Source organism: Balaenoptera ricei, chromosome 18 (genome assembly GCF_028023285.1).
Source record: "Balaenoptera ricei isolate mBalRic1 chromosome 18, mBalRic1.hap2, whole genome shotgun sequence".
In the NCBI taxonomy this organism is placed as follows: domain Eukaryota; kingdom Metazoa; phylum Chordata; class Mammalia; order Artiodactyla; family Balaenopteridae; genus Balaenoptera; species Balaenoptera ricei.
In genome coordinates, this window is record NC_082656.1 from 21143262 (window position 1) to 21168272 (window position 25011).

Consider the following 25011-nt stretch of genomic DNA (forward strand, 5'->3'; position numbering starts at 1 on the left):
AGCTGGAAAGCAGGACCAGGCAGCAGGACAGAGGACTCTGGGAAGGACCTCTCCAGGAGGAAAAGAGAGGAATGGATTCATTTCCTGGTTTTTCAAATTGCATTTTAGCTCTGTTGGAGAGTTTGGTACAGAATTAGTAGTATGCACGTAGAAACCTAACAAATGAAGAAAGCAAGATACGAAAAAGGAAGTATAAACATTGTGCTCTGCATAACTCAGCTATGAATATTTACATAGTCATTGTCAAAACTGCACGTTGGTTTAAAGGTATTATATAACCTGTTTTAGAGGATGGTACACACTGGGGAAGGGAGAGGGTCAAATCTTCACCTCCCAAGTAAGAAGTTAAAAAAAAATGGAACCTGAACAATCAAGACATAGTATAAGCATAGCCTCTAGAAATATGAAGTAGCAGAAGAAATAGCTAAACTGTTGAAAATAATTGTTTCTGGGGAATGGGAATCAGAGGTAGAGAAGGAGTGTGTCAGGAGACTGGTGTTTCATTATAAACCCGGAGGTAACGTTTGACTTCTAAAACGATGCACTAAAACGATGCACGTGTATTACTTTATTAAAAAATTCAAATGTGTGTCCACACAAAGTGTGTGCACAAATGTCCATAGCAACATTATTCGTAATATCCAAATGGTGGAAACAACTCAGATGTTTATCAGTTAATGAATGGATAAATAAAATGTGGTGTATCTGTAGAGTGGCTATTATTCTCCCATAGGAAGGAATGAAGTACTCATACATGTTACAACATTAATGAGCCTTAAAAACATTCTGCTAAGTAAAAGAAGCTAGACACTAAAGACCACATATTGTACAGTTCCATTCATATGATATGTCCATAACAAGAAATCTGTAGGGACAAAAAATGCAATAGTGGCTGAGGGTTTGGGAGGTTGGGGGTCAAATGGAGAGTAACTGCTGGTGCTTTCTTTTGGGGGGTGATGAAAATGTTCTGGAATTACATAGTATGATGGTTGCCCAACTCTGTCAGTATACTAAAAGCACTAAATTTCACTTTTAAAAGGTGAATTTTATGGTATGTGAATCATATCTCAATAAAGCCGTTATTAAAAAAATAAAGGGGAAATGGGTTGCCAGAGGATAGAGTTGGAAGATAATATTTTTACGAAATAATTCATTGCATCTTTTGAATTTTGAGCCATGCGCATATATTATTAATCAAGAAATTAATTTTTAAATTTAAATGAGTATTATTTAAAACATGATGAAAGAGAATATCATAATCAACACTCATGTATCCAACACTTATTTTTGCCAAATCTCAACATTTTGCTGTGGACATAGTTGAATTCTTCTGTCTACCTTCCCACTACCTCCCTAACTTGCCAGAGTAACTGTGTTCTTGAATTGGTATTTATCATTTCTCAGACATATTTTTATTATAAACACACACATGTACAGACATATCCATAAACCACACTATAATAGTTCTTTAAAATGTATACAAATATACTAGTATTATTCTGCAACTTTTGCTTTACACCAACTTTATATTTTCAAAGTTTACTCTTACTTAGTCAATCTAGTTCTAGTTCACTCATTTTAACTTCTAGATACTGTACTGAACCACAGTTTATATATTCATTCTCCTGTTATTTTCATATTTTTGCTGTCAAGCAAAATTGCACTAAACATTCATTCACTCATTCATGCCATTCCATAACTGGGCACTGGTACTGCTCCAAGAGCCAGTAAAGACCTGCCCAAAGTTGAGCTTATTTTTGGGAGGAGACAGTAAACTTAATCTTTAACATGTATGTTAGAAGGTGTTAAATCTGTGGAAGAACAGAGTGAGGATGATTGGAAACGACAGGAGTAGGAGTACAGTTTTAAATAGCTGGTCGTGGCAAGGAGTACAGTTTTAAATAGCAAGTCATCTGTTTCTGTGATACGGCTGCCTCGTAAACAACCCTGAATCTCAATTGTTTACAACAACGAACCTAGATTCCTGCGTCAGCTGGGATGGCTCTGCTACAGAACATGGGTGAGCTGGAGTTGGCCTGGACTATGGGTTGGTTTCAGGTTGGCTTCATGCATCTCCTCATTCCTTTTGAACAAAGATGTGATTTTCTCATGGTAAATGTACTCAGAAATCCAGGAGACCAAGTTGAATCATGTAGGCATATTCAAGACCTCTGTTTGTGTCCTGTCTGCTAACATTCCAAAGCTCAAGCAAGTCGCATGAAATAAGCTCAGGTAGGAGGAGAACCACACTCCACCTGCCTGAGTGGGAGGTCCTGAGCCACTTCACAGCAAGGATGTCAGTGTATAATTCTATAGTGGAGAAGTAGTGTAGAATTGGAAACTATAATTTTTAAAAATTGAAGGAAGAAAATAAAAATAATTCATAGGATTATTGTGAAGAATAAATAAAATAATGTATGTGAACAGTCTAGTCCAGAGCCTGGTATAAATATTAAAAGACTAGTTAACACATATAGCATTTACTATGTGCCACACACCCTTCCAAGTTCTCTACATGTATCAGTTGACCTCACCTTCACAACAGCGTAGAAAACAAACACTGTTCTTATCCCCATTTTCTAGATGAAGGAACTTAGGCCAGTGAAATCAAATAATTTGCCCGAGGTCACACAACTAATACAGTAGTAGAGATGAGATTTGATAACCAGACAAATGGCCCAGCATCTTTACTCTTCATCACCCTGCTATGATCCCCCTGCATGCCTCCCAGGCCCCAAGTCTGCGTTAATGCTGTGTGCTCTCACGGGCACCCAGCTTTTCTTTTGTCATGGTTCTGAGTACCACTGTGAGGTCACTTGTCTGCATCCTTGAATACAGTGGACATTCTGCAAAGGCGGAGATTGTGCTCTCCTTAATTACTCTCATTCCCTGCCAATCAAATATCAGGGGGAGGGGATGGGCAGTAGAGTGAGGCAGAGGCATTTTCCCATTTGAACAAAACCCATAGTGCATGAAGGGGAAGTGGGGAGAGTATAAGCCATTAAAGATGCTAGAAAAACATGAGATAATTGATGGAGCAAGGTATCTAAGTAAGTAGAAGATATAAGATTAAGATTAAAATGAGGAACTATTGACCTTGAGAAGATAGAAGAACACCTTCTCTTTTAAGAGTGAAAGGGAAGGAAAAGATGGGTCTTTTAATTTTTTTAATATTCCATAGGAAAACAAGTTGTCCCATTTATTGAAGAACTGGTTCTCATTTATTTTAATGCTTCCTTATGCCAAGTTCACACGTACACAGGGAATTGTTTTTGATCCATTCCCTTAACCAGTACATACTCTTTGTAGTATTTCTACTATAGCTCTGTAATATACTTTAATTCCTAGTACCCTTCTTGATATATTTCAAAACTGTATTTGGGTATTCTCATGTATTTATTCTTCCTTACATGTTTTAGATTTAATATTTCAAGGGCCATAAAATCTGTTGGCATTTTATTTGGAAATGAATTGAATTACTAGACTAAAATGGGGAAACTCAACATTTTCAAGAAAGTGGCCATGTCTATCCATATATTTTTCTATTTTTTGGTCAATTATTTTATGTCCATGTATAGAATTTTATAACTTTTTCCATATAGGTTTTGCCTATATATGTATTACAAATGCTACTACTACTACACAAATTGAGCCAGATATCATTTTAGGTAATTTGCAAGTATTATTTAATTTAATCTGTACATTAACCCTCTGAGAAAAGTGGCAATTATTATTCCCATTGAAAAGATGGGTCTTGTGAGAGTTGAGGAGGCTAGAAAAGGAAGCTCACACCAGATGACTTGGATCATCTCAATAAACAAGGGGCAGGAATATTGGGCCAGGAAAGGACGCAGGCTGGTAGAGAGGGAGACAGAGGCAAGAGGAGAGAGTTTGAAATAAACGTCTAACTTTTGGGTTCTGTGATCTGTTTAATACCATGATAAATAGTATGATGGACCCAGAAAAAAGCACATACACACAAAATCATGCATAAAGTGTTAGGGGTCCATAGACCCCAGGTTGAGAATACCTGTTCTCAGGAATTAATGAAATTGAATAAAAGCATTTCTAAGAAGTAATTTGAAGGCAAACAGTTTGAATTTATAGCATTTCAAGTCTATGCTTCTGGGACTTTCTTCAGCAACATTCAGTAGCCGGGAAGTAGCAGCTGATGCAGTTTTAGGGATTGAGGCTGTGAGCTCCGTAGCCGCCCAGGGTGGGATAAAGTAAGGAGGGCAGTAGGGGTAGAGGGAAGGCAAAGCACAGGCCAGTTAAGAGGCAGAGGTGGCAGTAGAGGCATGTGGATGGTGGGGTAGGAAGTGGGAGAGGTCCTCTCTGGGTGTAGGCCATCAGGGGGGCATGACCTATAGAGGACGTAAGAATAATAAAACCAAAATCAGTCTGCTGTTTGTTATCATGATGCACAAGCAATTCTAAGCACTGACAGTGATAAAGTTTTCCTCTCCAAACAAGCGTTGGTCTAAGACCTAAACAATTGACTGCCGCCGCGGCTGGGTAGCCTTGTGCCACTTGAGGCAGATAGAGAGATTACGATGGTGGGAGTGGTCCAGGATGTGGGTGAGGCAGTGGTGGGTGGCTGAGGTGGGGACCACAGCTGAGCGGGTGCTAGAGAAGAGGGTTCCTTCAGGTGGGTGTTTGCAAGCAGCACAATTCAATGGCTTTCATCTCCTAGAATCTAGATGTTGACTGGAATCCGACGAGCTTTTTTTTTTTTTTTTTTTTGACTTGAATCAGCTGCTAGGCATAACTGCACGTTTCACCCTCTTCAAACATCAGCTCTGTTCACATCTGCATCTGCCTCAATGTTCCACTGCCTTTTTCACCCCTTTTTATAGCAGATGGCATTTATTTACTTACATGCTTTTCTCCTCTACAGACTATGTGCTCCTTAAGAGCAGCGATTGTGTCTTACTCATTTCTGAATCACCAGTGCCTCCAGACAGGCACTCAGACACCTACTGAACCCATGCACAAGTGTATTTTGCTCTTGTTTTAGATTCCTCAGATGTCCAATGACCAGGCACCAGTAGACATCATGCTGCTGCTCTCCTCCCAGGTAAACGAAATGAGTCTCTGTTCTTCTTTATGAAGTGTTTCTGCCACACCTCCATTGCGTCCTGAAACCACAGGGATGCAATTAGGGAGATCCACAGTATCTCGCATATTTTCATCCTTAAGACCATCAAGACAGTATCTGTGCTGCTGCAGAGTCCTGACTGACGATTATTCACCCCAGAGTGAAAACCACCAGCATTTGGCTGCTTTGTAGTGTGATCAGCCCTGTCGCAGTGATGCATAGATGTGTCTCTGGTGTCCTGAAAGGACTTAGGTGCCTCTTGAACCCCACCTCCTGCAATGAATTACTTGGGAGTAATTATGCAATGGAGAAAACGTGGTCCAATTCACCCCCTCTGTCTTCCCTGGGGAGTCACAAGAGAGTTGACAGTTCTCTGTGAGGTGAACCACTTCTAGAACGGACTGAATCTCCACCATCTATTCCTATTCTTCTGCCCACCCTGTCCACCAAGATGGCCCCTGTAGGGTTCTGACCAAGACACTGCCACACCGCTGACTAATGAAGTAGAGAAACCAGAACAGCTTGGTCTGATATTTGAGGTTGGAAGCAGGAACTTTCTAGAGGAGAAATCAAAGAAGCAAAAGGAGTGTAAGAGCAGTCCCCCAACCATAGTACCCACTGGTGGGGTCCCAGGCCCCTCGCAAATAAAGAAGTGTATTGAACAATCAGGCATCTTCAACTCACCATCAGAGCTGGAGCATAGCCTCAGATTCTCATTCCTCAATAGCAGGCTGGCCGCTGGAGCTGCACACAGGCTCTGGGCAACACGGAGACAGACTATGTGTAATGTTTGGTCAACATTACTCAGGATACTATCCAACCTTCACATCCTCTGTTAGGCTGTGAGCGCTTGAGCGCTTCCATTTGAAGATGAGAATTAGCCCTCAGGACGAGCATTCGGGGTTTGGGCATAGAACTGAGATATTTTAATTCTCTTGCTAATTTTATAAAACGCGCATTCAAAAAATAAGTGTGGTCTGTAGGAAGGAATTTAGCAGCATTGGACTCTAGCAGCTGCCTAAGTGATCCGCTGGTGCTCTTTGTAGGAAGCGTCTAAATAATTGAAATCTTTAATTGGGTTAGAGAGATCCCTAGTACATAGGTGCTCTATAAATAAAAGAATGAGTAAATAATATGGTGACCTTCCCTTTCGGGCCCTTCCCCTTAAAGAGATCATTTTGTTTTGTTTGCACCAATAAGATCACTGTTCAGGGACTCTTGAGAGGGGTTTGGTTTCACCTGGGGTGGGGCTTTCCCAAGGAACTCCCTTTTAGCTTGTTTCAGGGACACTGCCACCTCTTCCCTTGGTTCTTTCATTAAAAATGAATAATTTGTTTATCTTTGCTGTAAGTAGCTAGGCACCAGACCACTGCGTTCGCAATTAGGGGCAGAGCAAGAAGTCAAGGTAGCAGGCTGACCTTGCCTCGTTATCTGAAATCAACAGGTTTAAGTAGCCCAGTGCCTACAGGACAGCTAGAGGGGAAAGAAAGGGAAGGAGAGAGAAAAATGCTTATAAAGAGGAAGTGGTAAGAGGCTTCTGAATTTCAGTGTGACCTGTCAGGTGATTTTTGCAGGGGAGGGGACATGAGGAAAAAAAAAAAAAAAAAAAGACACGTTAAGTAAAAATGTCCTTATAAAGACAAAATCTATTTCTTTCCTGGCTGATGATTTGTCATTCTAGTCACTTCCTGCCTTGTGACCACACACCCGGGGTTGACAAAGTTGTTCTGCAGATCAGAAAGAAGGGGGTTTCTGGTCACATACCAGTACCACTGAGAACAGTTTTGCTACCAGGTAAATTTCCTTTGTCTTTTTGTCATTTCTAAATGCTTATGATGTTTTGCTTGTTGGGCGGCTCTGGTTCTGTGGATTGTGGATTTTGCCCGCAGGGGGCTAGAGATCTGAGCACCTGTCGCCCTTGTCCGCTATGAGCCGCGGCACCGTTTAACTGCCCAGCGAAGCTCCAGCCACATCTCGTGGCCGCTCAGGGTGGGACCCTCCCCTCCGCTCTCTGGGGTGGCTTCTTCTCCAGTTATCTGCAGTTATCACCCCCCCCCCCCAAAAAAAACTATGATTTTTGTTTCCTTTTTAAATCAAACTGTGTTCTGATTTATTTCTATTGCTTTATTTCAGGGAGGCTATTTACTGTGATTTGATCTACTTTCAAATGTTCTCAGGAAAGTGGTTATTGATCGTTTAGATGGTGCTGCTTATTGGCCTAATAGGGATAGTTTAACTTTAGCTCCTGTGGTTCTGTTTTTCTAAAAAACTCCTTTACAGTACTTTAGTGGATGTACTAACATCTTGAGTCGTATGTTAATGAGTGTGATACTGGTTATTTGAGTGATTTTGGGTACCGACGGTTTTTAATGGGTGTGCTTAATAACCACATGGAATTTAGAGGCTGCCTCTTCTCCATTTATTCTCTAAAAATAAAAGCAATTTGTGTTGCTTAACTGTACTGTTTTGTAGAATTGTCTGAACTATTTGATATCCTTATGATCATACAAATGACCATTAAGTTATGGAAGAAAGGCTTCAGTCTATAATCGAAATTCTTATAAAGTTGATATGGGATATTTATGCCAGAAACTTTATTGAAACATAGACTTTGAAACTTGTAGCATCAGCCTTTATTAATTACCGTTATTCAACAATATTTAGTACCATTGACAGATGATAAACATAAAAGCCACCCGGACTGGAAATGGATTCATTTATCCGCACACTTATCAAAACCCAATTTTTCTTAATCAAGTATAGCAACTTGTTTTCTAAAATTACCTCCTCAGGACAACTTAAAAAAAAAAAAACTGTCATTAAACAAAGGTGATTTATCCACACGTCTTGATTTTGAATTTACGTAATTTATCATAATTGGTTTCTAGTAAATAAAATGGTTTAAAGAACATCTACACACAGGCAAATTTCAGTGGAATTAACTGCTTACCTATAAATGTGAATTTCTGAATTTGTAAAATGTGATCATCAATATTGTTTGACGCATCTCACCTGAATAGTTTTAAACTAGCAAAAATGTGGAGTTGAGGGAGAAGGACTTGGACCCCTAAAAATAACAGATTAAAAATATGCTATGTCTTATTTTAAGTAAAAATATTGATGAGAATAAAATGAATTAGGATGCAAAGGTATGTCAGTATTTTCCTTACATTGGGAGGAAATAAAAATGGAATCAAGTTTAGATTGTTAAAGCATCAACCTGATGTGTTATAAAATATCCATTTCTCTTCATTCTTGTTCACTCCCAGCAACATCAGGGAAGAATCTTCTGGGTCTTGCCCTTTGAACAAGCACTGCTGAGGTGGGACATTTCATTAGCTATCCCAGGGATGCTTTCTTTTGTCACATTTGAAATTTTGTCTCCTTCATAAATTGTGCCTTGAAACAATCGGTAATTTGGGAAACAATTTCCGTGTTTTAAGGCCATTTCTAATTCTTTTGCTGAACCCTTTGGGGAATGAGAGGCCAACAAGTAACTTTCTCATTCAAATGTATCTATTTAAATTAGGACAGAACAAGTAGTAATAACACTTAATATTGATACGTACTTACTATGTAAGCCACTCTTCATGCATGACCTCATTTAATCCTCCCAACTACCTTTAGAGATGAGGAATGGGCTTAGATGGTTGAAGGACACGGCCCAAGGTCACTGGGTGAGGGGCAAGGGCGGTAGGTAGCCAGGATTTTAGGCTCCATTCTTCCTCTCTGTAAGCGTCCTTCTCTTCCAGAGCCTATCTTCCCCACCAGCATATTTTTCCCAGATGTACATCGTTATAGGCTTTTTGTTCTGAAGCTGACTGAAGAGATCTTAGCATTCATGATTTGAAGAGAGAAAGAGAGAAGACAACAATTTGCAGTAAACCCAGAAACTTTTTTATAAATAAGAGGTATCATTGTGGGTTTCACATAATAATAGAATGAAGTGTTTTCTTTTAAGTAATGCATAATTTTACTCAAGAATTGTGTGCCTTCACAAACCTGCCTCAGCCACTTTCCCAACCTTATTTCTTGTCACTTCCGTCTGCTCTAGCTGCCACCTCCAACCTCTCCCCCTCCCCCCTCCACTTACCCACATGCCAAGTGCACAAGCCCACAAACCACCAGAAAGTTCCATGCTCTTTCACTTCTTTTCGCTCCAACTGTCTTTCCAAGTGTTTTCTTCTTTATCTGTGAAACTTCTGGTCATTTTTTAAGGCTTATTTCAAGAAACCTGTCCTTTTGCAGGTCTTTCCTACTGGTTCTTGCCTCCACTGATTCTTCTGTGTGTGTTTGCTTAATGCTTTGAGTTTAGAGTAAGTAGAGCAGTAATCATATTGTTTTCCTTTCAAGTCCTTAATTTGCTGACAGCCTGAGCTCCTTCTCTGTCTCTCCTGGCATGTAGTAGGTGCTCATGATATTTACTGAATTTTTTCTCAGTTCCTTAGATATGCATAGAAGTCTTTTTTTAATTTCACTTGTTAACCTAATATTTACTGAGTTCCCCCAGTGACTGCTATGAACGGAGATATAACACTAGTACAGTATTTTGCTTTCTAACATGCTTCCTTTTTGTCAAAGCACTATTCTTCATTTTAGTCTCAAAGCACTAAATAGACATTGACTTCAAGGAATTTAAGAAATTGTCCAATGACCATAGCCAGCAGGCAAAATTAATCTTATTATTTTAGTTTAAATAACATTAATTGAGCTAAAACTTAGCTACCCTTACCAAAATTATGTACCTGATAATAAGCATATTGGATGACCAAGAGCCCAGGAACAGATACCGTTAGCTTTTACTTATTCACTTTGCACCCTTCTCAGAAAATTCTCACGTCAACTTCTCCTTGTTACCAAAAAAGTGAAGGCTTCTCTGCATATATGGGAGAGATGGCAAATGAATTCTAAAATCAAGTTAGGTAAAATAAAACTAAGAAAATTTCTCCCAAGATTATATTTATGAAGAGTCAAAACTTTATAAAGTAAAATTATAAAATCTGATGACTTTATGACTAATAGATTTTATAGCAAAGTGACATTATTTAGATTCATCTAATTGTCTTCTTAGGATATTTTTTGTTTGCTAGTTTTACAACTCACAGATATCATCAAATGAAATGATTCTATTCCATCTGCGTATGAACCCTGCAGAAATAAAAATTAGAATTAGAGTCCACCGAAATATAAAACTAATCAAGTGTCAGCAGACTCCAAGAGTTTCAAGTTTCCCTATTTTGCCAGATGGCAATGCACTTGGTAAATCAAAAGAGTTCATGTTTCACATTGTTTTCATTTTGAAGTATAAGAAGTTACCACCCAATCAGATATTCATCTTCTAGAAGCATCTCCCTACAGCTGCTGTGACCACTGGGCTCCCCAGATGGCAATTCCCCGTTGCTTTCCTCGGTTGCCTCCTGATTGAACTTCCTTATGCTATTGACTGTTCCCGTTGTTTTGTTTGTCAATTTCAGCCATTACATCAGTTTTCCCAGCAATTTCATAGTCACTCCATCTTGTAAGATACTGTAAGCGGCAAATGGGGAACAAAGAATTTCAATTCATCATCCTAATAATAACAGCTTAGCCTTCTATACTACTATTTTGAATTGAGTGTTTTTCTAAGTGTTTTGACCATATTAATGCATTGAGTCATCACAACAATCCTGTGAGGTAGGTGTTGGTGTTATCTTCATGTTTGAAGGCAAGTTAATCCATTCAAGTATTTTATTACTTTAATTTTCTACAATTGAATCAATTTTATATTAACTACTGAATTCCAGGGGAAACCTCCTGGAATAAACAGGCAGCAGGCCATGGTGCTTATTTGTACCTAGACCCTTGAAGTTGCACGCAGATAATAATAATTTATCCGAAATAAATGCATCTGTATCGTTAATGGCTTTTATTAAAGACTATTCTTTGTCAACATCATCATCATCAGTATTTACTCAGCCCCTCTGCACTTGACTATTTGCTTTTTACCAACTTATAGACCTGTGCATAGGTCACAAAACATGATATCTACCCTCAAAAGCTTTGAAAAGTTCTCAGTCATAGAAGATTAGAATACTTGAGTCAAGTGGCATTCCCATTTTCTAACTGTTGTGATTGATAGACACGAATAAATTAAACAATTTAGTATTTATACCCAAGCACACATCTCTATAATTACATAGTAATGACCAAATATAGGTGTCCTAAAAACTGTGAAAGAATGAAAGATTGTTTTAATTGTGAGCTGAAGAATAGAGGTAAAAAGTGACCCAGTTACTGAGTTAAAATAAGTTTTGCTCGACTTCAGAGCCATGCCTGCCTCAGCCCCACTTTAAGTTATAAGGAGGCTTGTTTCTCAAATATGGTCAGTTGTTTTTTCTGGCGGAAGGAAAAGCTAAGATATTAAATTGAGGAACTTGCAAAGAAAGCCACAGTTTTGTGGTTGCAGCATTGATTCTTGTTTTAGTTTAGCACCAGTTCCACGGACAGATGGACACACTTGCATGCTCTCTCCATCTCTTTGTCTGTCTGTCTGTGTGTCCCTCTCTCCCCCCCCACCTCTCTACCTCTCTCTTTCACACACACACACACACACACACACACACACACACACACACACACATCCTCTTGACTGGCTGAACTAAAACGGAAAAGAGATTACATTCTCCACAGGCAGAAAAGCCAAGATGCCAAATTTGGCCGGCAAATTAATGTTGCATGTGAATTGCAATCTCGAAGATAATTTCTTTTCCTTTTTTCTCTGGTTGCACTTTCAAGAGGGAAGTGAATGAATGGACTAATTACTTTACAATTAAATAATACCCTGCATTTTGATTCCTCAGTCTGGTAGTTATCTCCAATATTTATCCAAACTGTGTATCTGAATGAATGAAGTAAAGAGAAGCACAAATGCATCTGTATAAAATTTGCATCCTCTTCCTTTTCGCCGTTCCTCAGGCAAACTTTAGAATTAGAACTGCATCTTTGTTAACCTCAGGTGTCACATTTTAAAATGTGGATCCTTTGCACCTCCTTGATGTCATGGGCTCACATTACTTTCACCAGGAGGGCCAGATTAAGAAAGAAGAGTGGAAAATACATTCCTTATGGAGAAAGCTACGTAATAGATGCAAAGGGAAAGTAAGAAAAACTGAGGAACGTGTATGCAGTTTTGCATTATTGAGCCCCGTTTTCTTCATCTCAAAGATGTAAATGAACTTTCCCTTCATTTCCAATGCTTTATAACGTTAAAATTTTTTTTCCCTTTGGAAAGATGGAATATCATGGGCACCTTTGATGACTTTTTTCAGATTTTTTTCCCTTCCCTCATTGTCTTTCAAGTTGAGATTTTTCATCAGAATATCCCTGATGCTCTGTTTCTTTCCTGTGACCACAGAGGAAGACGGTTGGGACTCTTAAGCTGTCTGGTGATTGAATATAATGTATATAATATAAAATGTATTAAATATCATATATAATGTCAGTTTTTAAAGCTTGTGAGTCTGAGTGTCTGCAGTTTCTGTGCATGAGACAAACAGGTATGGTATAAAGAAAAGAGCAAATTTGGAGGCAAATTTGGATTCCTTTTCTAGCCTTTTACTAATCTTGGAGCCCAAGCAAGTCTCTTAAGCCTCCTGACGCTGAGTTAGTTCCCTCATCTCTGAAATAGGGAAAAGTACTATCTATCCGCTGGGTCTGCTCTTGGGTCCATTTCCCCTCCCGTTTCCCGATTTCATCAGTCTGTGTGTGTATCTCACTCTGCTGTACTCACCATCGCTGCTGACTTATTGAGCCCTCACTATTTGCTAGGCATTGTGCTAAGCTCTTGACATGCATTTGCTCTTGTATTTCCACACAAAAGCTGCATGAGGTTGATGTTGTCATCTTCTTAGAACAGGTGATCGAACTGAGGTTCAGGGAGGGTTAAGTCCAAGGTTACAGAGCTAGTCAGAGCCGAGATTCACACCTTACCTCTTTTCCATTTTAATATTCACAGTTTCTTAAACATGTAAACCATGTCTGTTTTCATTGCATTGTATTTTCTCACATGATCCACTGGCTACTTTCTAGTAAGTCTAAATATTCCTTTCTGCGATTGAATATTCAATGATTATTCCTAATTTTCCATCAGGCGGAGATCCCAACTCTGCTTTTGATGGGTCTGCTGCTATACCAAACAAATAAATGCTTGAGGATATTATGGTACAGAGTTCTTAAGGGTTATGAAGCGTTTAGGCTATTTAGTTATTTAAAATTTTGACAAAAGAAATGTCATAGCATATCCCATTAGTAAATTGGTATTGGTAAATATTTGCCAGCCAAACTGTGGCTTCCAAGAAAGTGTAGATAAATCTAGTCCATCAAATGAATACAAATTCCTGCCTCAGTTTATCTGTAACTGCTCATTTTGTTTTTTATGAGAATGAGCTTGTCCTTAGAAATTCTAAAAGAACTACCCCAAGGAGCCCATAGAAAATGAGGTCACATTACTGAGAGTAAATAGAAGCTTCTGTTGTCATTGCTAGTACACAGATGTCAGCTGCATGTTGTCTTAGTGTTTTTCCATCAGCTCAGACCACAGCAGAGAAAATGCCTGGAGAATTCCGGAGTGGGTAAGAGATAGAGGCAGAGAAGAGGCCAGCAGACTCAGTCCCCAAGCATTGGTGTGTCTGAGAACAAGGAGACACATAGCCCAATGGTCTTCATCACAGATACCCAAGATCTTTTTTCATTTCATGTCTCACAATGAATGTGCAGGCTTTTCTTAAGATTGCTGTACATTTTCCCACTCTGGCCACACTTCCTCAACTGTTGGAAGGTACTTTCCACGATAAGTTATTTCAGGCAAGACTAAGCCCAGAGCCCCTTGACCACTCAGCATGAGATCAGCCAATACCGTGCTGTGGGCTTCCAGTTGATATCATCTTCTAATTCCACAGTTGCTTTTGAAACTGACTTCAGGGACTCTGGAGGAGAGATGTGGTACAAGAGCCAGAGCAACCAAGCTAAGATCATTTGAAGATAAAGCATAGGTGTGAAATCTAGATTTACACCCACCCACACATGTAACATACATACAATTAAGTGTGAATTTTAGACAGTGACTCTATATAATATTTCACATAGTTTATAGTGGAAACTGGGTTTGTTCCCCAAGATAATTTTGTAAAAGTTCTGGTTCTTTTTTATTTTCTCCTTCCTTCCTTCTTCCCTCCCTCCCTCCTTTCCTTCCTTCCCTCGCCTAGCACTGTTGTATACAATTTAAACACTTTATCTCATTTCATTCTAACACAACTCTTATGGAGTGAGCACTGTGATTGCATTATTAATATCCCCTTCGTACATATGAGGAAACTGAGGCTCAGAAATTTTAAGTAACGTGTACTCAAGCACACAGCCAGAAGCTGTTGCATCAGAAAATCCAACATCTTTTCACCAAACCATGTTGCTTCCTAGTTCATTCTTTTTTATGTATATAGCAAGCTTAATTTCATAAAGGAAGATAAGATCGTTAACGTACAAATGAGGTTTGTGAGACGCCTATGATGCCTTTTCACGCTTGCTTAGACTGGGAGAAAGTGGGTCGTGTTCTAGCACAGGTGAAGCTGTAAACTAAGCCTGTGCTGTTCTTAAAACGAGTGGAAGAAACTCCTCCCCTTATTCTCTCCATCCACATATTGAAGATGTAAAGTACATTTGATGGACTGTGCATCTCAGGGTTTTTTTTAACCTTTAAGTTGTTTAAATGTTCATTGACTTGTGTTTTTCCCATACTTTGGTTACACCAAACTAAGATTCCAGAAGCTCTACTCCTCTTTTCTGACGAGTCACTGACTCATTTGAGACTTTGGGGAGCAACTTCACTTTTCAGGACTCCCATTTTCCCGTTTTCTCACGTGGCAGGGCCATATTGTCTGAGGCTTCCCCAGTTCAGAGCAATGTAACCCTGGGCCAGTTACTTAAATCTCAGTTCCCTCATCTATAAAGAGGAAATCATCATAATGCTCCATAGAGTTGTGGTGGAATGAAATGTGATAACGCATATAAAACACTTAACATTGGGTAACCACTCAGTAAACATTAGTTCGTCTTCCATTTGTCCTTTAGCTATTGTTTTCTCTGGCTCCAACATAGATAAACTTTCTGTGGAAAGACTATGGGTTCATCATTCTACATGAATAAGGAAAAGACTGACTGATGTTTAAGCTGTCTCCTCCTCATCTGTGGAAACCCAGGTCACATGTCACTTCTCTCCGGGGCACCATGCTTGGCTCCCCAGGGGAGAGCTGTTTTCCCCATTCCTGTGGATCTAAAAAGTCCCCCTGTATTCTAGTGACTGGTGTCTCTCTCCCCTACTAAACAGGCCAGGACCACATCTTATGTCTGCGTCGCCAGCATCTAACCCACGACCTAGCATACAGTAGGTACTTACTTGGCAGATGTTTAGTGAAAGAAGAAATGTACAAATAAATATATGAATCCGCTTAGTGGTGGACACTTAGAATTACCAGAGGATGAATTTCATAATCCAGATAGTGATATGCAAATTACATTCAAATGAACTCTAACACCCATTCCTAATTCTTTCCTGTGCGTTCCTGGTACATTGAGTTTGTGCATCTCAGCTGATTTTACCCTCCTTTCCGTCCTGCTCTGTCTCCACACCACAGCCCCTTTCCTCCCAGCAGGACTCAGCTCCAAGTCAGACACTGTACACTTAGGTAGAGAGACCTGAGCATCAGCCGCGGCCAGCAGGGTTTACAGAAACTGCCCAGCCCCAGGTTTTGTTACCTCAGCCAGAACCCTCTGGTGGCTGGAGGGTGGGGACCAGGGGGCATCCCCAGCCTAGTTCAAAGACTGCCAGGGGACACTTGCAAAGTCATTTTTCCTGCAAAGTGGTTTCATATAAACTTGATGCATCCACTTGCCTTGTTCTGTTGTTTGTATCTTTCAGTGGGAGGGATATGATAAGTATGTACACAAGAATATTATTGTTCAACTCCTCAAAGAAGGTGATAGTAGACTTCTTTTTTTTAATGTTTTTTTTATTGTGGTAAAAGTCATATAATATAAAACATACTATTTTAACCGTATCTAACTCTACAGTGGCACTAAGTACATTCACATTGTTGTGCAACTCTCACCATCATCCATCTCCCGAATTTTTCACCTTCCTAAGCTGAAGCTCTGTCCCCTTTAAACACTAACTCCCCATTCCCCCAACCCCCTGGCCCTTGGCATCTACCAATGTGCTCTCTGACTCTATGAATTTGACTATTCTAGGTACCTCGTATAAGTGGAATCAAACAGTATTTGTCTGCACCTAATGTATATTGGAATGCATTTTTAAGGTTAACTTAAAATATGTCCTGCAAACAGATTGTACCTTCTTTTTTTTTTCCCCTGTGCTATACAGTAGGCCCTCACCAGCCATCTACTTCATACATAGTAGTGTACATACATCAGTCCCAATCTCCCAATCCATCCTACCCGCCCTCCCACCCTGGTGTCCATACGTTCGTTCTCAATAGTAGACTTCTGAAGCCCTGTATACCGTTTGTTTATGGGTTTGTTTGTTCATGGCTACAACTGATTTCCTACGTACTTATACTGCGTGCCAGCCAGGAGGCAGTGCTGTGAGATGATCTCATATAGTTTGTGATCTCATAATCTGCTGGAAGAAATGGAGATGTAGACATGGGGGTCTGAACCAGAGCTCAGAGGAGGAAGGACTCACAGAGCCCCACCCAACCAACAGAGGACAGAATGTCTGAAACCTTGCTGATCTCAGAAGTCTAGGGGTATCATTTTCATATTCATCTATGAATTTGGTGCTTTGTCTTAAGAACATTGTGCCTCAGCGTGAGTTATTTTAATGTGGTTTGCTTTTTGGTTGCTAAGAAATATCAGAGGTCCTTCCTGCAGAGTCAAAAATGAATGTACGGATGAATACAGAGGACATTCACCTTGCCTCGGTCATTGTAACCCTGAAGGTGCCAATAGGATATGTGTGTAGTATTGGGCACGTGTTTTTTGTAGCCCAGACCTGGATGCTGCCTTCTCAATACCTAGATTAAGTTCTCCTTCACGTGTAGGAAACATACATGAAATTATATTCATAAGATATTTGAAATCACGGGGGAATTATACTTTACCATATGTTGAGCAGGTCTTATTTAAAGAACAACATTCCCTCTTAGGTTTGAAAACTTATTATAAAGGAAAGAGGAGAAATAAGGAGCCTTGGACTCCAGTCCCAATGAGCTCGGTGACATTGGTCACATCCTCTAACCTGGGTATTATTTCACTCCTCTGTGACAGGAAGAGAGTGGCCAGATAGAAAATCTGGTGCCTTTACCTCTACATTCTGGGACTCTGTTTTTCTTGTGTTATCATTTAAGGAACTTGACATAGATGCAGAAGATAGCAAAGGAAATTATTAAAGATTTGGAGAAAAAGAGCCTCCCAAAGCAGGTTAAAAGAATTTTTTTGAAGGCCCAGTGGCTATCAACAAGGCATGTGACAGAATTTTTGTGAATTGAGCAGCTTCTGTAGTTCCCTCTGAGAATAGCCCAAGAGAGGGAGCTTTAATCGTATCAGAAAAGATTTAGGTTACAGGGTTGGGATATGAGACACCAGAGAGGTTGTAGGGTTTCCTTATTTGGATATTTTTGAGAAAATAGTAGATGGCTCTCTTTCTGGGGCAGTTTGCATGCAGCCTTGCCTAGAAACTAGGAGTGAACTGGAGCAGCGGGACATAAGATATACGCAGTGACATCCCAGAAAGCAGATCTCACGTGCCGTTCTGGAAACTTCCCTGCTCTGTGATGAGCAGTCAAGCAGCTGAGCAGTGGGCATCTGCCCTGGTCAGTGAGGAGGATGCACGAGGACAGAGCTTTACCTGCTGCTGAGGTAAGAGCAGGAACAAGGTGGGGCTGGGAGATGCTGGGTCCACTTCCGAGGAGGTATCTCCCCAGAAGCTGCTTCAGGCCATGGTCACAGCTCCTGATGGCCCCTGACCCTATTTCCAGGCTCATTTGAAATACACCTTACCCTGGCTCTAACTTGTACATACACTTGTCAGCTAGCGAACAGACTTTTGGAACTTTGAACATGGAAGGGACTTCATCTCTCAATTGACAGATGAGGAAACTGAGGCCCAGAGAGGCTAAGCGGAGTCTGACGTTACATAGGCAGGCAGCATCCTGGGTCTGCCAACCCCAGGCTCTCTCTTCCGCCCCCTGCTCGTTATTTGATTCTGATTTCCTTGGAGATGTCCGTGTGTATAAATGATCTGATTACTTGTATCGCATGGGCTGATTGAGTTGTTTGATATTTTACTTTTTGATAAACTTCTGTGCTAATTTCCTACTCTTATCTAATCTCTTCCCTGCCCCTCCTCCCACCGCTGCCCTGTGTTTAGCCTTTCCACTTGTTCATTTTTGATCTTCAGAACTCTCTTCACTCTATTAACCATTTCGCAGTAAGTGAGCTGTAATCTCTGTGTTGCATTTGAAACTTGACGTTTAACGGTGGGTGTCATGAAGCCCCAGTCTTCGTGGCCCCCTTGCTTGTAGCCCAGCAACTAGGGCAGTGCTTTGCACTTAGACTTCTAGGTGGAGTGAATGAATGAATGACATCTGATATTGAGGTAATGGTGTCACAGTGGATAACCAACTAGCCCATAATAATATTCAGCTTTTTGAAAAGATTATTTTCAAATAATCTTTGGGGTCCCCTGAGCTGTCAGTAGGGGAAGTCTGGATCTTAAGTCCTTGTGGCTGCATGTGAAATGAAGGGTAGCTGTGGATCTTCTAGACATGAACGCCAGGAGTATCACTGGGAAGGAGAGAGAGGCCAAGGCGATGAGGGCCTCCCCAACCCCAGCCTGGAGCAATCCCTTTGCTTGCAAGAGGTTTGCTCTGTGTCCCATCCTTAGTGGGGTTGGACAGCTTGGTAGAAAACAGACGTCAGTGGGGTGCCGGGGGAGGAAGCGGGGAGCTGGACACTCCTTAGTTGGGGACAGAGTAGGGCTCTGTGTGCCATACTAATACAGCTTCAGAAGCCCCTCAACTGAGTGATCAAACCACAGAGACCCCCAGAGAAACATCAGGTTCATCAGGTTTGGAGTAATCAGGGCTGCTGGCTTCCCCGGGGGTTGTTTTCATCCCCTGAGATAGACAGCAAGCCTCTGAGCCTGTGCTGGGTATAGCCTTCCTAGACTGCAGAGAGAAGAATTCTGCCCTCTGCAGCAGCCTTGGGAGAATCAGTGTATCTGCAGGGAGAGAAAAGACGATCTAAAAGAGATTTTGACTTGACAAAAGAATTCATAAGAGCCCCCTTAAGTGGCCATCTGTATTTGAGGACATTTATAATTATTCGGTTCTTGAAAACAAAGGCACTTTTAAAATACGTTTTGAGAATCGTCCCTTGTGTGAAAGTTTGGAATATCTGTATCCACAGAGAAATTGTATCCTCAGCATACATAGTAAGCTATCACCACCACCACCCCGCCCCTGCACAGTGTTCTACTTTGGAAAAGAAAGCGGACAGAATTAAGTGAAAGCAAAACTCCTTCCTTATCTAACTGTAGTATGATAGCTTTTAAAAAAATTTATGGGGATTTTATTTTGCTTCGGAATCCTAAGTATTTTATGTTTCACTTCTTTAATCATCAGAGTCTAACGCTAAAGTTTACGGGATTAATGATGTTCTGGATGACATGTTGTTTTGGGTTACTCACTACTCAGTGAGGTGTTCGGAAGTTGTACAATTTTCCCCTGGATACGTACTGAACTTATGAGGTAAAGGTGGGAATTTGGGTCCTGAGTTCCCAGTTTTACTTTCCCCACTGTGTCAAGTTGCAGGAAAAGTAGGGCACATTCAAAAGAGTCCCTTGGCAATGTGATGCCATGTTACAGATGCCGCTCTGATCCTGGCAGTTATATAAGTGGGTGTCGATCTATTGAATCAAAATACCAACCCACACAGTATTACCTCCTTTCAGAAATGATGCCAGCCCAGGAGCCATTTCACTTTGCCAGGTCACCTTTTATCAACCTTTCTACTTCTTTTCATTATCCGTTAGGAAACTCAGAGAAAATTCAGCTTACATTTTTACATTTATTTTAAAGAACGCATTTCCTTCTGTAAATTCTACAGCACTGTGTTCTGTAGTAAACTCCTACAACTTGTTTCTACATTCAGATTTCAGGGAACTTGAGTCAGGTACTTTTATTATAAGAAGTCATTCTCAGAAATTCTCTTTCACTACCCATCTGGAAAATACCAGCCTGCTTGAAACAGAGACTCAGAACTGGCTGACCTAAAGGAATGAACAGGTTTGGTGGCTTTTGCAGTTTGGGGTGGTGGTTATTTGATTTTCTTATGACTTTAAAAATAATCTTATAAAAAAGAACAACTGGTACTTTTCTTTGGCCAAATGTCCTGGGATTTTATAATCATTGATTTAATAAATGTAAGTGCTTACAGAGAAACTAGCCAGACGTGACTTAGATGAATGATCTGAGATGTGTCTTCTTAGATTTCTGACTTGGGCAGTGATTCAGAAATGGGGTTCCAAAATTCACCACTGATTTGCAAAAAACCTTAAGATGGTTCTTGGCAAGTCATAGTTAGATGATGCAGTCATTGAAAAGGGCCACACTTACTGCAGGAGCAGTAGAGCAGAGCCCAAGAAACTGCTCATTCATGCCCTGAAAGGGACATGCCTTCCTCAGCCACTTCTTTTAATGCTCCAAATGGAAGCATCGAAAAGCCACAGCCCATCCCATTACTGCAGTGACCTCTCTAGAGTCAGCTGCCAATATGGTGCCAGTAATTTGCAAACAAGCCCTTGTCAATTCTCCTTAAGAAGCTTAGTCATATTATAATCCAAACCATCAAACATGCGTGAATTAAGATGGGTGTTTTTTTCAGGTAAACGTATTAATAGACTGTGTAAAGTACCTAATATTTGATTCTAGCCCCAGCCATGTCCTTCTTAGAAATGGTCTGATCTGCATGTTTTTCCATCAGTTACCTCCTCTTCCTGCTTCTCTGCTTTGTGAAAATGCTGTCGTTTGCACATTCAGTTTAATTAAAGAGTCTGTGCTCAGTTCTGGATCTTAATGGCCCTGTTAATGGTCACTCCATCCTTTTCCTGCCCTGCTCTTTCAGCTCTGCATTTACAAACTCTAGCCTGGCAGTGCTTTGAGAACTTGTACATAGACAAAGCATTTCATCTCATTGGACCTTAAATCTCTTTATTTATAAAATGAGGGAGTTGTACTAAATTATTTCTTAGCTTGCTCTGTCTCTAAAAGTTGGGTTGTGTTTCCAGGACTTACAGCTCACTCTGATGGTAAAAGAGATTCTCTCTCCATATCTATTTGTGTTTGGGCGCAACAAACAACAAACGGTATCAGAGTGATTTAGGCTGGTGACGCCTTCTTCTCCAATTCACCTCTTAAATTAATTCAATCTATTCTCTTTTCCTTTAGCTATTAAATCACTGGAGGGTTTTGGATTTTTTTAATTTGAAGGCTGTCTCACGATTTGGCTTCTCCCAGTTGATCCTCCGCATTTATGAAAATCTCTTACAAAAATGTGGTTTACTAGATGCTCAAGGTTTTTCATCTTGTCCTACCTGCCATGGTTTAAAAATCACATGGTTTTAAAATAACCCTATTTTCCCTTCCTAGGTCTTTTATTTGAATGGGCCCTGCAATTTTTATTCTAAAATATTTTCTCTGCTTTTTTACTGTACCATGATCTTGGGATTTTCTTTCTGACCCAACACTGTAATTCTTTCCTTTCTTCCTTGGCCCTGCCCTTGATCCTTAAAATACAGTCTCATTCCCTGCCTTTACATATATTTCTCACCAGTGTCTCACAGTGCTCTCAAATCTAAAACTCTTACGTCAAAGGATAGGCCAAGTTTAGGTTCAGAGATCCCATTCATTCTCTTGACCTTTAACATTGGTTCATATTTTCAGGGTAACTAGGGCAGTGCAGGCACGCCCCACCTGAAATGAAGAACAGTGCCTGGCTTGTAGTAGGCTTTCATAAATATTTGTAAGTGAATCAATTTGTTTCATAATCTCGTGAACATCTGTGAACCCAGAAATAAGACACCTCCAAAATAAGAAAGGCAAGCCTTTACCAAAGGCCTTGCTAAAATGTGATGGGGGAGAGCCTTCTCTTAATGCATCCATGGCGTATTGGTAGAGGGTATAAAGAAGAGTCAAGCCAAATTAGTCACAAGAATTTAGTAAAGTATACAAAGTTATATACTGATTTCTTACAACAGAAGCCTTGATTTCTTTTTTTTATAGATTTATTTATCTTTGGCTGCGTTGGGTCTTCGTTGCTGCGCGTGGGCGTTCTCCAGTTGCAGTGAGCAGGGGCTACTCTTCGTTGTGGTGCGCGGTTTTCTCATTGGGGTGGCTTCTCTTGTTGCGGAGCACAGGCTCTAGGTGCGCCGGCTTCAGTAGTTGTGGCACGTGGGCTCAGTAGTTGTGGCTCGCGGGCTCTAGAGCACAGGCTCAGTAGTTGTGGCGCACGGGCTTAGTTGCTCCGCGGTATGTGGGATCTTCCCGGACCAGGGCTCAAACCCGTGTCCCCTGCATTGGCAGGCGGATTCCTAACCACTGCACCACCAGGGAAGTCCCAAGCCTTGATTTCTTAACACATGAAAGCGAAAGCTTCCTAAGCTAGAACACCTGGATAGACACTTCATATTATAGTTTTTTTAATCTCCCATAGGCTAGGCATGTTATATACTTAATGAATAATTGCTGAATGAATGAATGAATGGGTGGATGGAATGAGTGTCTAACAGAAATGCAAAGCAGCATAAATAGACAACATGGGAGAGGAGAGAAGACTTGAGAACTGGAATCTTGCTGCTCCTCTACCCGGCTGTGTGATCTGAAAGATGAATCTTCTCTGAGCTTCTGGTTCCTGCTCTATAAAGTAGGGCTACATGTACCTATGCCATCAGCCTTCCTTGAGGAACATTATAAGAAACATAAAACTTGTGTTTACTACATCCCACAAATGTCCTCTTCTCCAGTCCTAGGTGAAGATATTGCTCTCAGACCTCAGTTCTCCTGCCCTAAGAAAAGTGGTCTGTCTTATGTAAATAGAGTGAATAATGTAACTGATATGTCCTTTTTTCATTGAGTGTCTAGAGAACTCAGAGCTAGATTTTCAGCGTACTTCTGGCAAAACGTTCAGTCCTAACCGTGTGTTTGAAATATGAAAGCCCTTGCTTGCTGTCGTCTTATTTCGCCTCAGCTAATTACTCCTTCTCCCTGATCTCATGATTTTATTGGTTTACTTCTTAGGTTTGGTTAGATCTTTGTAACTGGGCTCAGATTGTTTTCGGAACAAGGCTTGATTTTTAAAAGAGAAAGAAAGGAAACAAACAAAAAAAAAATGAAGAAAGAAAAGAAGGAAGGAAAGAAGAGAGGAGGGAAGGGGGGAGGGAGAGAGACAGAGAGAGAAACAGACAGACAAAAAAGGAAGGAAAGGAAGTGAAGGCAAGAAAGTCAGAAAGCCAGTAGCTGTCTCTGAGGGTTATTGTGATGCGTGAGACTGCGTCTCCTTACGCAGTTAAGCCCTCGACAGTTTCTACCTTCCATCAGAGAACCCAATGGACCAGTACATTTTTAGATATAAGGCAAATAATAATACAATAAATCTTTATTGATAATAAAAGATATTTTTAAAGGAATTGAAATAATAACAATATATGTAATTCCACGATTTTTAAATCATGCTCCCTGGAGTTCCCACCGTGCATAGATGACAAGGAGGTGGGATAGTGGAGGTAAGGTGATCTTCAGGGTCTTTTTCAACCAAAGGCTTTCAGAGTTGGGTTTTTTTTTAATTGAAGTATAGTTGATTTACAATGTTGTATTAGTTTCAGATGTACAGCAAAGTGATTCAGTTATACATATATAAATATCCATTCTTTTTCAGATTCTTTTCCATTATAGGTTATTACAAGATACTGAATATAGTTCCCTGTGCTATACAGTAGGTCCTTGTTGTTTATCTATTTTATATATAGTAGTGTGTATCTGTTAATCCCAAACTCCTAACTTATCCCTCCCCAGAGTTATTTTTATTTGTTCGCTGTTATTTACATGTAAGGTTTCTATTCACAGAGGGTTGCTTAGGAAACCAAAAGTTTGAAACTATTGATACATGTGATAAATGGTATGTGACAGGATAGTGAGTTGGTGGATAATGGATGAGGATTTGCAAATTTGAGCATAATGCATTTTTGGCCAACAGGTTTAAGTGCTAAAACTGTTCCCTTTCTTGTGTGGTTGTTCGTTGTCACTGAGAACAAGTACAGCACTGTAAAATGATGTGCAAATATAGAAAAGGAAATCCATTTAAAACAACATCCAGTCACAAATTTTAAATATTTTTAAAAATCAGTAATTTCACGAAAATGCCCCGAATATAATTATACATAGAAGTACCCCTTCTCCCACACTCTCACCCCACTTATCCCTTCCCCACCAGGAAATCCCATAAGCTTTAATGGAACTCCTATTTGAAACATGGGCGTGTGAATTAGCTAGAGACGAGAATATAATCCATTTTCTGTTGCATTCTCCTTCTACCCACTAGAGGGCAGCAAAAGGCACAGGGAAAGGGAAAATACTCCAGCATTAGCATTAAGTTTCTCAGCCAACACTCGCCTTTCTGAGAACACCTAAAAAGTCCCTCAAATTCCCATATATGAATTATTAGCATGTCAGATTCCCTTCCTCTTTTCTTAAATATTTATAGAACTTTGATAACTCCTTTTGAAGTTATAAAATTTATCTGTTGGCTTGGCCAAACATATTCATTTGAAGTATGAACGTGAAGATATCTCTTAAAAAGACATTTAC

At 40.2% G+C, this 25011-nt stretch overlaps 1 protein-coding gene across 3 annotated transcripts in view; it reads left to right on the plus strand.

Annotated features, from left to right (window-relative positions):
* The window catches only part of LCP1 (lymphocyte cytosolic protein 1), an 81011-nt gene that overhangs the window by 19376 nt on the left and 36624 nt on the right, over positions 1–25011 (plus strand). Inside the window, exon 2 of one of the 3 annotated variants that reach the window (XM_059902467.1) lies at positions 5018–5077. The exons of 1 other annotated variant lie outside the window; for it this stretch is intronic. The gene's annotated coding sequence lies outside the window, so the exon portion shown is untranslated. Of the gene's footprint in view, positions 1–5017; positions 5078–6818; positions 6893–25011 lie in introns of those variants that run through there. One more of the 3 variants, XM_059902468.1, reaches the window with a different exon arrangement.